The sequence below is a fragment of the Equus caballus genome, chromosome 1 (genome assembly GCF_041296265.1).
Source record: "Equus caballus isolate H_3958 breed thoroughbred chromosome 1, TB-T2T, whole genome shotgun sequence".
NCBI lineage: Eukaryota > Metazoa > Chordata > Mammalia > Perissodactyla > Equidae > Equus > Equus caballus.
In genome coordinates, this window is record NC_091684.1 from 92516936 (window position 1) to 92531475 (window position 14540).

The following is a 14540-nucleotide window of genomic DNA, read 5'->3' on the forward strand; positions in this document are numbered from 1 at the left end:
CTCCCCCTCCCAACGTTGGCATCTCCTTAAAGATTAAGCATCTTTCTTTAGGCTGGGAACCGATTGCAGTGCTCATCTGTGACGCCCCTGCCCGAGGCAACACCGGTGGCAACACCTGCCACCCCGCGGCATTCACTGAGACAGCAGACCTATCTGCCAGTTTCCATCAGAGCAGCCTCGTGACTATTGTAAAAGGGACATTTCAATCATATGTGAAACATACTCTTTGAGGGTATATAACCACCCTTATACCCCCACTTCTTTGGAGTGCTCTGTTCCTTTGTGGAAAGACTCTCCCGGGTTATAATCCTAAAATTTAAGCTCAGAATAAACTCACCCAAATTTTCATTTATAGATTGGTTATGGATTATTTTCGTCGACACACTCTTAATAACTCACTTACCTCTCTGAATTTCCTCATTTGTGAAATGGGATAAATATACCTTCTCCCCTGGATTGTTGCGATGCCTAGAATGAGACTGTGCCTGTAAAAGAACTGGCACAGTGCCTGGCTACAAGAGTTTGAAGAATTGAAGCTACTGTTATCCTAAGCTGGGCCTCTAGCTCACTTGTAATAGAAAGCTCAAACAGAAAGACCCATGGGATAAACTCTCCCCCACTTCTAGCCTGGCTGCACTCACAGAAGTCTACTAAGACTGTGTAGCAGATCAAAAATTTACCCATTCTACTGCTCACTTGTGCTCTCCACACCCACCAGAACATTTCTTCTTTATTCCTTTAAGGTGGGTTTAATCTTCCTTATGAGCCTCCGTCCAGATGGGAAACGGAGCAGGTGTAGCAGTGAAGGCGGACTTGAAACCTGCCAATCTCATTCTCTTCTGATTCTAACAGCCTCTTCAGGATGACTCAGCCTCTTCCAGGGAAATACACAGATGTTTATTTTTCTTGGCCCTCCCCTTCCTCCATCCAAATCCAAGAATATAGGCCATGGAGAGGGGTGGAAAGCTTGCAAGACCTGCTATCAATAGGAGAGGAGGCCTTGGAACTATTTTCAGAGTCTTTGAAGGTCTCTGTTATGTAGAGACAAGTGTGTCTGTTGGGGTTTATGAGCCCCTTGTCTATCAGGTGTGGCTGGTGAATTAGTGATCTGTTCTCTCGACTCATCCCGGCTGGTAATCTTCCCTGACACTCAGGGCTCTGTTGTGGTCTTATGGGTGCTGTGGCTTTCCCAGAGTTCTGGTTGTTATTCCCACTCAGCAAGGTCCATGTTGCCCCCAACAGAGCAACTACGTTCTGTGTTCCCACCTCTCCCGGGGACACCGAACATCAAGATCACTAACACATCACACACAGGCTGTGGTACCCAGCCAGTTCTCCCTGCCATTGCTGTGCTTTCACCCTCCTGGCTGCAAGGCCTCCTTAGGCAGTAACCCTCTGCCAAGACTTCAAATGAACAGAGCCCCTCTGCTTTTGGCTTTTCCCCTTAATCTAACATGTTGTATCAGTTAGGAATGCTTTTGACTGCAGGTGACGGAAATCCCAACTAACAGTGACATAAATCACAAGGATTTTCACAAGGTCCAAGAGCAGAGGGCATCAGGAATGGTTTGGCAACTCAGTGATGTCATTGAGAGCCCAGGTCCTTTCCATCTTTTCTGTCTGTCATCCTTAGCGTTTTTTTTTTTTTTCAGTTCTTGTCATCTAATCATCAGATGGCTGCCTCAGCCCAGGTCATCACAGCCATGTTCAAGGAAGGAATAAGTGGGACAAGAAGCACGAGCATCTCTCCTCTTGTGCTGGTGCCTTTGGTTTGAAGACAAAATATTTGTCTCAAAAGCTCTAGAGGAAACTTATACTTGTGTCTAATTGTCCAGAACTAAGTCACATGGCCATCTCTAGTTTCAAGGGGGGCTGAAAAATAGCATTTGACTTTCCACCCTCTGCAGGAGGAGGTTACCAGGGAGAAGGAAGTTAGCAGTGCATGGTGAGTAATCACCCAGTAATGTCTAACACGCGCTTTCCCCTCTCTGGGACTTCGGAGTCTAAAGGGGAGATTGGGACTCATATGTTTGACTACTATTTCCCCTAGGAGCACGGGCAATGGGGGCAGAATGCTAGGTTTGAATTCCTCATCTGAATGTTTTAAGGATTAACGAAAATTATTTATGTAAAGCACTTAGCATACTACCTGGCACGGAGTAAGCACTCAATAGATGTTAGCTATTATTCTTGTTATAGGTATTATTAGTATTATTTTTGCTTTTTTCCCCTTTCTTCATTCCTCCAGACCCAAAGAGACAAGCTTCCTATTTCTTCTCTGCAGAAACTTTCTCTATTACATATCTTAAGTTTTTTCTACTGTAAGAAAAAAACTCTATGATCAAGTCAGGCTTGCGTTTGAATTCTACATAAAGCTTAAATATGGTAAACATACCATTTACTGTACAAACTGGAACACTTCATAGAACAAAAGAGAACACTTTTTTGGTAACAGCTTTATTGTTATTTAAAGTATACTCAAAAAATTTTAATGTATTCACAGTTTTACAACCATCACCATAATCAATTTTAGAACATTTTTATCACCCTCATAAGGACACCCTGTACCTTTAGCCATAACCTTACCATCTCCCATGCCTCCCAGCCCTTGGCACCCCCTATTCCACTATCTGTTTTTATATATTTGTCTATTCTGGACATTTCCTGCAAATCGAATAATATAATGTGTGATCTTTTATGACTGGCTTCTTTCACTTAGCATAATGTTTTCCAAGTTCATCCATGTACTAGCTGCATCAATACTTTATTCTTTTTATTGCTGAATTATATTCTATTGTATGGATATGCCATATTTTATTTATCCATTCACCCGTTCATGGACATTTGGGTTGTTTCCACCTTTTGGGTATTTTGAATAACACTGCTATAAATGTTCATGTACAAGAATGTATTTGATTGCCTGTTTTTAATTCTCTTTGGTATATACCTGGGAGTGGAATTGCTGGGTTAAATGGTAACTCTATGTTTAACTCTTTAAGAGTTAAGTTAAACATAGAGTCAGGGAGGAGGGAAATTCCCCCTTCCACCCTTGTTGTGTTCTCATGGCTGGACTAATAATAAAATTGACACAAGGCCAAATTAACAACAGAAAAACCCAATTTAATTATGTGCATATGGGAGAATCATGAAAATGATGCTCAGAGAATAGACAAAGCAGGCAGTATGTGTGTGTGTGTGTGTGTGTGTGTGTGTATACATCTTTTACATAAGGATACAATAAATTTGTGAGGAATGACAGGACAAAGAAAGGTTTGAAGTACATAATTAGTGAGGCATTCAAGCAGAGTTTAGGCTTGAGGTAGTAAATTAACAAGGTTTGTTTATATGAGCTTCTTTGTCCTGAATTCTCTAGCTCTGGTGATGAGGATGAAGGGAGAGCTCCCTTCACATGGGAGATTTATTTCTTGTTTTCAGAAGTAACAGAGACAGGAGAGAAAGAATGCCCTTTTTGCTTCTCAAGTAACTTTAATTCAAAATAATCAATGTGCTATTGTGGGATATTTTTGGGGTGGTCTGCCCTGGGCCTCAACAGTTTCCTCCTCAATCAAAAGTTGAGCTGGTAGATTGTTTCATTATTTCATTGAATTAATCTTTTAGTCTTGAAAATAGGTCAGTTCAGTTAAACAGTTGTGACTCATTTCAGGAGGTGATGATGCAGGCAGGCTTCCAAAGTTAGGTCTATCATACAACCAACCAGGTCTTTAATAAGAGACATTTCTATGGAAACAGAGATAAACAATGGCTAAATGACTGGAGCAAATTATAAATCAGTTTCTGAAGCTAGGGGGAAGCCAGTCAAGAACATTTCTAGATGTCAGAATCAGAGCATCTTTTGCACTTTGACATGTCTCTGATGATGTCATTGGGTGTTCACATAAGCTTTCTGAGTGGCTTACACAGCAACAGGCATGAAGGTTGTCTAAACACGGGCTATTGTGGTGATCTCTCTTGAGTCTATATCAAGTTGTTCAGCTTCAGTTTGCAGACCTTCTGGGAAAAGAGTAGCTTTAGTTCTTAATGATTCCAAGTCAAAAGTGGGAGAAAAATTGGAAAGGTTAGTTTGGAGAGTTGTAGCCAAATATTTGAGGAAACTAGAAAAATTTAGGATACAGTCCAGTTTTTAGGTAAACAAAACTTCAAGGAAAATTAACAGCACAAAATTTAATATCCACAAGTGTGTATTATAATTTCTAATGAGACCTAATTTTTCTCTCGAAAATCACCCTTAATTTTATCAAAGATGTTCAAATTAAGAACTAATTTATTTGCAAAGTAAGTCTAGTTTCAATAAACTTGGCTTAGTTATATACGTAAGTACAGCATAGAATAGCGACTGATCTTCTAGGCTCTTTTAAATTTGTTTTGCTGGAACTTTGCATAAGGAATCTCCAGATTGAACTTTTAATAGCCTCTCGAGAGTAAGAAGCCAAGCCAAATATTCCACCTGCAGTACCTATAGGTTTGGGTGAAATCCTCTTTTCTTGAGGCTCCCAACATATGTTTAGGTTCTTGTACCTGCCAGGAAGTGACCTTCTTTACTCACCTGGTTAGGCTGTTGGGAACCCTGTAAGTAAGGTATGAGGCTGTTTTTCCAAGGGGTTTTATTGGCTTCATAGAGTAAACCTTAATTCCTTCAAAGCTGCATGGTCATATCCGTCCATGAATGTCTCTCAAAACATGACATTCCAGTCAAAGTCTTGGTAATATAAATAATGTTTCCAATTGTGTCCTGTGTTACAAGGAGGACAGATTTCTATTGAACTTACGTAAATAAATATATTATCATGAAAATAAGAATACTCACTGAAAGCTTCTGAATTCTGGAGGTATCAGGTAGGGAGAAAAAGTAAATGTTTCAATTCTGCTTACAAAGGTATTATACACCAAATTGCTCTAAGTCATAGATAGCTTAAGAAAAAGGGTTTCCTTAAATCTGGAAAAACAAAAGATTAAAAAACAGTAATATTTCAGAGAAAAAGTCATAAAGATTAGGGGCTGGCCCCATGACTTAGTGGTTAATTTCAGCGTACTCCACTTTAACGACATGGATTTGTGTGGTTGGATCCCAGATACAGACCTACACCACTTGTAAGTCATGCTGTGGTGGCAACCCACATGTAAAGTGGAGGAAGATTGGCACAGATATTAGCTCAGGGCTAATCTTCCTCAGCAAAAAAAGAAAAAAGTCATAAAAATTATGGTCATCCCCATCATTTAGTCTCATGTAATTAATATTTGTTCTGGCGGAATCTAGTTTCTCTGTTAGTTCTCTTGACTTTGCCTGATGATTGAGGATAGGAACAGTGATATTCCAAGATGTTTGCAAGGTTCTCGTTAAGGCTCACAGGATTAGCCCAGTGAAGTGGGTGCCTTGATCAGCAGAGATTGTAGAAGGTATACCCCAAGTGGGAAAGACATTTTCTAGCAATTTTATTTATCACTGTGACGGCATCAGCTTTGTGGCAATGGAAGGCTTTAACCCATCTGGACAAAATACATGCAACAACAAGAACATCTTGATGACCCATACTAAGTGGCAATTGAATGAAGTCCAGCTGAAGGTGCTCTAAAACCCAGAGAGAAGAGTTCTGAGGCCTCTGGGGACAGAAGTAGTTTCTCCTATAGTGGATGGGGGAATGTAAAAACCAAAAAATGGGATTTGCCAGGGAGTCAGGAAGAAACAAGCAGCCATCTTGAGTTTCCCATAACCCCAGCTGTTTGTTTAATTTACAGCCATTGTTTACCCATCATAGTTTCTTTGATTCAAGAGCAGACTGTTGCTGTGTTACAAGGACATCAGGATGGTAAAATTCTGGCAACAAGGGATCTTTTTTTTTTTGCAGAAACAGAATGGACTTCATCCACACGTATCATAAACTTTATAGATTCTGTTGTTGCTGCCTTTGTGTGAAAGTCACCTAAGGTTCTCTCCTGATATTTAGGTTCACACCTTTTAGTGTGAGCCTCAATTTTGATGACAGACAGCACTTCATACCAGGACATATTAGACTTACAGGAATCTCATGTAATTTCTTGAATTCTTATAACATATACTTATACAGACACAATATAAAGAAGTCTTAATGTTATTTCTTATTTGACAGTGTTTCCCATGTAACTTAACATATCAAATCAGTCTAATTCATTTAATATCCCTCTTTGTATAAGGAGAGAGGAAAAAATCTTTCAAGATGTTTCAGCGATCCTCTGAAAAATCCCAAAGTTAGCTAATGGTCAAAAAAGACATCCTTTAGAATTTGATTTGGGGAAGTGTGTCAAAAATATTAAAGAAGCTTTAAAACACTTGCCTAAATAGGATCACAGATCATTATGAAACAATATTTAATTATCCTTTTAAACAAAGTGACAGAAAGATTTCAAAAACAAATATAGAAAGTTAAATAGTTTCAGAAACTTAGTTCTTTTAATAGAAAAGATTAAGCATTTAACATGAAACACAGGAAATAGGTCTAATAAAACACCAAAAGGTAAGGGAAAACCTTTCATAATCTCTTATCAGGAGCAGATCCATATTCCAAGAATACTTCATTTTTTTAAGAGACAAAAAGAAAATTAAGTTCCAGTTATAAATATATGCTATTGCTATTAAAGCTTATTTTTAAAATTCTTAAAACAACAATTTAATTTTAGCTAACTTGACCACACAAGGTAAGATTTTTTCTCTTTCTCTTTCTTTTTTCTTTTAACAGAGAAAGAAAACCAAATTTTAATTTTGTACCAGCTTACTTTTGATATTAAAACTCATTCACTTAAATTCATTCCAATCTTAGCCTGAGCTGACCACGCATAAAATCCCTTTCCAAAAAGTCCTCTTCCATTAACCTTTCAATAATTAATAGTTATTAACTTAATAACTAACTTTAAATAAAGTGCAAAACATGTTTATTAACAGACAAAAATTTATCTTTTAGTTTATGTGTAATAAGAAGCCAAAAATATATAAATATCTGTCCAGTAATTAATGTTTCATTGTTTTATCCTATCTGGAAATAATACAGATATTTAATGAATTTTTCATCATTTAATTTTATTTAGCAAAACTCCAACCTTCAAGTTGCCAAAAGATTTGGGGAAGCTATTTTTAAATACACATACCATAAAACATAATTATTGCATCTAAAAATTCTTATTACATTAACATCGATATAATTCATTTGTTCTTAACAATCATACTTAGATTCACGAAAATTTCATGAGACATTAAAGCATTTAGCCATCATCTTAAGTTAATTTTTCTTTTGTGCTGACAAATTTTAGTAACAGACATAATGTGAGCTCTTTTGACTAATAACCCACGTAAATTAAAAGTTGCATGCTTGCATTGTGTCCACTGTTGGTAACTCTGAAGACATGCCTATTTTAATGAAATCAACAAACTTAAAGAAGCTTTTATTTACCAAAGGTTACTTTATATCACATTAACCTGAAAAACATTTGAGTTTTACATTTAGAACTATTACATTTAGAAATAGTTTATTTAAGCACCTACTTTAAGTTAATTAAATAGAGCTCTTTAGAAACTAATTTTGATGATACCATCCAGAGGTAGAAAAATAGCACATCTATAACATACATACATATATAGAGACAAACATAAACAGAGATTTCATAGCTTTTATTTTAAAAGTTTCAGCCATGAACCAGGTACAATACAAACCTCAGTAGTTTATAAGTAATTGTGTCTCTAGCAGATGGAACAAGTTAAGGTTACTTGCTTAAAACCTTTTTTTTGGTTAATATTTGTGGAGAAAACTTAAGATTTATATTTGCCCTAGACAAGGAAGCAGTGAATTAGATCTTGAGTAAGAGAGCCTCTCTAGCAAATTTCATCTTTCTATTCAATTAATTTTTTATTGAGGTCACATTGATTTATAATATTATATAAATTTCAGGTGTCCATTATTCTATTTCAGCTTCTGTGTGGACTACATAATGTTCACTACCAAAAATCTAGTTGCAGAATTCTAAAATGAAACACTTTTCCCTTTTTTTAAATTTAACCTCAGGCTTTGCTAATTGAGTTAGCTAGGTTTAGTCTCAGGTGATTGTGGGCTGTTGTCTCCTGGGTCAATTACATTCTAAAGACATGGTAAAATTTGCAACTTCAGAGGATTGAAAAAGATGAAAGTTTTTTCCTAGGAGTTTTGGGCTAATTGCAATTCAAAATTTTCCTTCAGTCTTAGGAGTTAGGGATGGTCTAAATATGAGTTCCCAGAGAGGTTACAAACCTTTTGAGATAAATAGGGGAGGTTTTGGGATTGGTAAAAGGGAATGGGTGGAATTTGAACTGCTGTTAGAGCTGCATTTCCAGTTTTGTAAAGATTTGTAAGAGATGGCGGTTGCTCTCAATTCCTCAGAAATTGGGTTGTAACTTAAATGACATAATAGATTGATTTACCTGCCCAAATACATTTCTCTAATTTGCTTCTTTCCCTCTGGGCACATAGTTTTGTTTTTTGGGTGTTTTTGGTGAGGGGCATTGGCCCTGAGCTAACATCCATGCCAGTCTTCCCCTATTTTCTATGTGGGACACTGCTGCAGCATGGCTTAATGAGTGGTGTGTAGGCCCATGCCCAGGATCCAAACCTGTGAACCCCCAAAGCAGAGTGTGCAAACTTAACCACTACACCACCAGGATGTGGGCACAGTTTTAACTTATGGAAGAAGGCCTGTAAAAAGATTTATATCAGGCTCTGAATATTAGCTTCCAATTTGGCCAATATTTGACCATAGAGCTACAAAAAAAGGTCCTTCTAAATATCCTGTCAATTTTCACCCAGGGCAAACAGTACATATCTCTGGCAGCATTAAACAGCTCCATGGACCCAAGAGGCTTCTTCAAACGTTACTGTCTTCCCAAGATCCAGAGTCACTTCCAAAGATAGCCAGAGAAAGGACCAACAGCTTGCATATCCCAGGCAGGCAGAAAGTTAAGCCAAGCCCTTAGAACTCAAAATGAGACAAGCAAGAAGGTAATAGTTACCCCTGGGAGAGAAAGGATCAATAACCAATGGGTCTAGATTTAGAAAGGAAGGGATAATGTGAAATCTTATTTTTTTTTTCTCTTGACCAGGCATTACAGAATGGCTATTGATTGGAGGTAGAAGAGCTCTAGTCCAGGGGACATGAGTTCCGTGGGAGGGGATTCTAGGATATATCTGCAAAGGATGTTGCACAGGAAGGCCTGAAGCTGGCAGAGCTTGATTATAGAGCCCAGAGAAGCGAGCCCGCCTGCCTGTCTCAGGTGCATCTGCTTTATTCATTTTCTGACCTTCAGTATTTACATGAGTAACCTGTATACTCTTAGAGGTGAGGCTGGAGTGCTGTCTGTAAATTTTGTGGGAAAAGGGAAGCTAAAACAGGCAGATGGGGCCAGATTTTAAGAAGGGTTTTACATTGGATTTTCATTTTAAGTCTAAATTTTCGTTCTTTCATCATGTTAGGGAGTCCCTCAGTCTGTATTATTTCTTTCCTTTTTCTTTTTAAGTGCCGGACAATTGTACTTCCAATGTCCTGATTTTTTTTTTCTTTTACAATATCTGCAAATGTCTGAAGGCAAACAGGAAGGGGTCTGAATGAACTTTGGTTTTTGCCGTAATTTCTATCTTTCCATCTTATTAAGGGAGTCTTAAGGGCTAGGTGTTACACCAATATGAGAGCTCTGTAAAATTTTTTTTCAGTTTAGAAGTTTTTCCAACTCAAAGGATCCATCATCTGGCCATTGATGAGCAGCATCTTAATAGTCACTCAAACCAATAAGCCTTTTCATAGCTTAACCACGGACGCAAGAGACGTCCCCAAAGGAGAGTGCAAAGGATGCAGCCCTCCCAAGACCCAAGAAATTCACTCCCAGAGTTAGTCTAAGAAAGTAACTGTGAGGGGCCTTGCTTTTAACCAGCCGTTTCAAAACACAGGGAATTATGCATATCTTTTGAACAGAACAGGATGACTTACCAAGCCAAAAGTTCACCCAGCTGTTTTTAGATTCCATAAGCTCAGATCCACAGCCTACTGGCTGCCTGCCAGGTGCACATGCATCCTCAGGCTGGCAGAAATAAAAGACCATCTCTGGGAGGAACCAGATCAGCAAAACCAAGAGTACTCATCCCAAATCTTCATTAGAGCTGCTTTCGTCCAAGAAACTCGTTTCACAAACATTTTCTCCTGCTAATCTAAGTTTAGAAAGAAAAAAGAAAATCTCACCACTTTTTTTCCCCTTGGACAGACAGACAGAGATCTGGGAGGCTGACACGATGAGAAGGCTTACCTTTTGGCTGGTTTCTGTGTCACATGTCCCAGGATCTCTTTATTTGCAGTGGCCTCAGGGAGAAAGCAATTTTCCAGCCAGTGAGGTCTCCTGGCTGGCTCTCCAAGGAATGGGGAAGGGAAGGAGGGGAGAAATTCTCCCTTCTACCCTCCTTGTGTTCTTACAGCTGGACTAATAATAAAATTGACACAAGACCAGATTAACAGGAGAAAAACCCAATTTACATGCACCCTTGAGAATCATGAAAATGACGCTCGGAAAGTGAACAAAGCAGACAGTATATATCTCTTTTATGTAAAGAAACAATGAATTTGTGAGGAATGACAAGACAAAGAAACTTAGGTTTGAGGTAATTAGGGAGGAATTTAAGCAGAGTTTAGGCTCAGGGTAGTAAATTCATGCGGTTTGTTTGTATGGGCTTCTTGTGCCTGAATCCCCAGCTCTGGTGAGAAAGATACAGGGAGAGCACCTGTCACATGGGACATATATTTCCTCTTTTCAGGGGGAACAGAGACAGGAAGGTCAGAATGCCCTTTCCGCTTCTCAAGTAACTTTAATTCAAAATAATCAGTATGCTGTCAGGGAGGAATAAATTTTCCTCTACCCTTCTGGGTTCTTCTGGCTCATCTAGGAATTAAATTGACATAAGACAGATTAATAGGAGGAAATTGAATTTAATTGTGTAAGTACAGGAACTCCATATGCATGGGAGGGTCAGAGACCCCACATACATAAGAGGTTCAGAGACAGAAAGGGAAAATAAGCCATCTTGAGCTAAGGCATTGGATAGCAGCTGAGACTTCAGAGGGGAGGAGGGTAATTCCCAGGACAACAAGAGCAGATGTTCAGTAATTAGAGATTTGCCCTGGCACACAGATAAGTCATAAAAGTTTATGTCTGGTAATAACTCTTATTATGGTCAAGGCCCCCAACTTAAATTCTTTATGGGGAAGGTAAAAGTTCCTCTTGAGTCCACAGGGTCTTGATTACCTTGAGCTCAAAATAATCCACATGCCCTAAAGCAGTACATCTTGAAAAGCATGTCCTGAACCCCTTCATACTGTTGTGGGATATTTTGGGACCACCTGCTCTTGAACCCAATATAAGGAACTGCCATCCAGTTCCTATATCTTCACATTCTTGACAACTCTTGCTGTTATCTGAATTTCTGAGTCTAGCCATTCTAATGGGTGTGAAGTGGTATCTCATTGTGAATGTCACTGCATTTCCCTAATGACTAATGATATTGCTCATCTTGTGCTTATTGACCATTAAGAAGACACTTAAAAAATTTTTTTATTTTGATATAGTTTCACTCTTACAGAAAAGTTATAGAATTGTTAAAAAAAAAAAAAACCTCTTATATACCTTTCACCCAGATTCACCAACTGCTAACATTTTTGTCCCAATTGAGTTATCATTTCCTCTCTCTGTCTCTCTCTCTCTACACACACACACGCACATACACACACATTTTTTGAGCAATCTGAGAGTAATTTGCAATCATCATGCCCCTTTATCCATGAATACTTGTGTCAATTTCTTGAGAACAAGGACTTTTTTCTTAAACATAACCTCAGTAATTTATCAAAATCAGGAAACTTAACAATGATAAAATGATATAATCTAATCCACAGTCCATCTTTGAACCTCACCAATTGTCCCCATATTCCAGGATCCGATCCAGGATCACAGATTGCATTTAGTTGTTACACTTCTTTAGTTGTCTCTAATCTGAAACAGCTCCTCAGCTTTTCTTCATCTTTCAGGGTCTTGATATTTTTGAAGAGTATGGGGCAGTTATTTTGGAGAAGTTTCCCTGTGATTAGATTAAGTGATGCAGGGGGTGGAGTTGGCGGGAACTCCAGAAAAGAATGTTTGTCCTCAGAGCATCATAGCAAGAGGTTCATTTTTGCCCCATCCATTGGCGATTAGTTTTGATTACTTGGTTAAGGTGGTATCACCTAGTCTCCACTGAAAAATTATTATTTTTCCTTTTATAATTATTAAGCAATTTAGGGGAGATTCTTTGAGATAATGTAATATTCTGTTCCTCATTAAACTCTCATTCATTAGCTTCACCATCCTCTCTGTTTTTAAAAAATCAATTTTGAGATTTAATTTACATACAATAAAATTCACTATTTTAAGTGTCCAGTTGGATGAGTTTTAACAAATGTATAGAGTCACATAACCACCACCGTATTAAAAATTTAGAACATTTCCATCACCCCAAAAAGTCAAAAGAGGGCACTTCCTAATAATGTGGGACGACAGACATAAACCCAGACATGAGCTATCTGAATCTTAAGAAACTTTGAATCACTTTCTGAACTAGGCCTGACCTTCAAGAGCTTTGTTGTCTTAGTCAGAACTCAAAACAGAGCCAGTGGAGGCCCAAAGGAGACAGTGACGTCTCTGTTCAAGGTGGCGTCCATCACCTCCCTGACACAATGGGTGGGAGGCTATGAAGCAACAGGACTTACAGGGCATGAAGACATATCTGGAAATTTTCCAGAAGTTTCCAGATACAGAAATTTCCCAAACTATCCCTCCACGTACTTGGAGTTCTGCTTGTCCTCACCGTAGGCTCTTGCAGGCCTGATGGCCTCTCAGAGGGTATGGGGGCACTTGTAGATGTGCTCTCTCACCACCCAGGGAGCCCAGGAGGTGTAGCAGCTGGGTGCTGCACACTGCTGCTGCCACCATGCACCATGGTGTGGGGATGTTCCGAGACCTGGCTTGCTCTCCCTGGGCCCTCAGGAAATAAGCACAGTTTTCCTCTTTCCTCCCCCTACTTGAAGACCCTCCCACTTACTTGGGGCTATATTGCCTGCAGACTTTCCTCTGCTGCCCACCCTAGGTGGAGTAGTGGGCTGGACACAGATCTCCCTTTCAGGGACCCACATCACTGCCTCATTTTATTGCTCTCCTCTCCAACTCTCTTTTCCCCAGGTCTATGGGACTTTTTCTAGTCTGGGCAGGTGTTGGGTATTTTGTTATGCTTAGTGTTCAGGCTAAGAATTGGATTTGTCAAAGGCCTAAAAGCCTTTTTCTCCTAAAGCTATATGTCTCTGACATTGGCTGGGAAAGTCCGTTTCGAAGTTAAAGGTTGAACATTGAGTCACTTCTTTCTAAATTACTGCAGGAAGTACCCTCCCCTCAGCCCAGGGATACCAGAAAGTAGAGTAGGGTGGGAGGAAGGGACAATCCTCCTTGACTAATATTTGTCAATACCATTGCATTATTGTACAGTTGATTTGGGGCAAATAAGCAGGACTTCATGCTTATCAACCTTAAACATTAACATTATTTATCTACTTTAGTTCCTCCTCTTTTTGACCATAGGGAACAATGAATATTTATTAAATATTTATCTACCTTGGTCTCTCCTTCTTTTGACTTCAGGACAGACCAGATAAGGAAATATCTTTATTTTTCTTCTCTGATAGTATAGCAGGTGGGAAAGGACATAAAGGTAAAATGACCAGAAAAAGCAATAAAGGATTAGATCCCGTGCCGGGACGTGAGTTTGGGCTTTGTAGATCATAGGGCCTGGGCCCAAAGGGAAAGAGAAGGATTTGCCAAGCTGTGTGGAAGATGGTGCACGTGTAACCAAGCAGTGTGAGGTTAACTGGGGAGAAAAGGAGGCGTGTCCTCAGCCTGCATCTCAACCTGGGGACATTTGTTGTACAGTAAATATAATACATGTATAAATACATAATAAGTCTAACACTATTTTAGCTTCTCCCAGAATTTTATAGACAGTTTCTCAGTGTCCACCCCAGACCTTAGGAGTGTAGGCTTGATTCTGGTGATTCTCATGACTGTGATAGTTTCATTTCTGTGTGGTGAGATCTGGGGCATCCCTTTAAACAGTATGAGGAAACAGGATCTCCATGCACTTGGATGTAATAGATGAGAGGCAGGTTGAGATTTGACAGGAGACCTAATTTGGGAAAAAATTAAAACTGGATTTGAGTCCCTAACTGGCTGGGCATTTTCAAAGGTCATGCAGCATGGCCATCTGCAGAATGAGTATAACTGGACTACAGAACTAAAACAAAAAGGCAGGGGCTGGCCCCATGGCCGAGTTGTTAAGTTCACATGCTCTGCTTCTGTGGCCCAGGGTTTCACCTGCCCAGGGTTTCACCGGTTCGGAGCCTGAGCGCAGACACGGCACGGCTCATCAGGCCACGCTGAGGTGGCGTCCCACAAAGCACAGCCAGAG

General features: G+C 39.3%; 1 protein-coding gene and 1 long non-coding RNA gene across 3 annotated transcripts in view; one reads left to right on the forward strand and one right to left on the reverse strand.

The window, feature by feature from the left end:
- Positions 1-14540, forward strand: part of MSMB (microseminoprotein beta) — a 65965-nt gene that overhangs the window by 26048 nt on the left and 25377 nt on the right. The gene's annotated exons all lie outside the window — the stretch shown is intronic.
- On the reverse strand, positions 2442-10307 carry LOC138917007 (uncharacterized). 2 transcript variants are annotated; one of them, XR_011424335.1, is made up of 3 exons: positions 9997-10307; positions 4565-4750; positions 2442-4008 (listed from the first exon to the last, which is right to left on the reverse strand). It is a non-coding gene; the product is annotated as an uncharacterized lncRNA (long non-coding RNA). The 2 variants fall into 2 exon arrangements; XR_011424328.1 differs by having other exon boundaries at positions 2442-4011.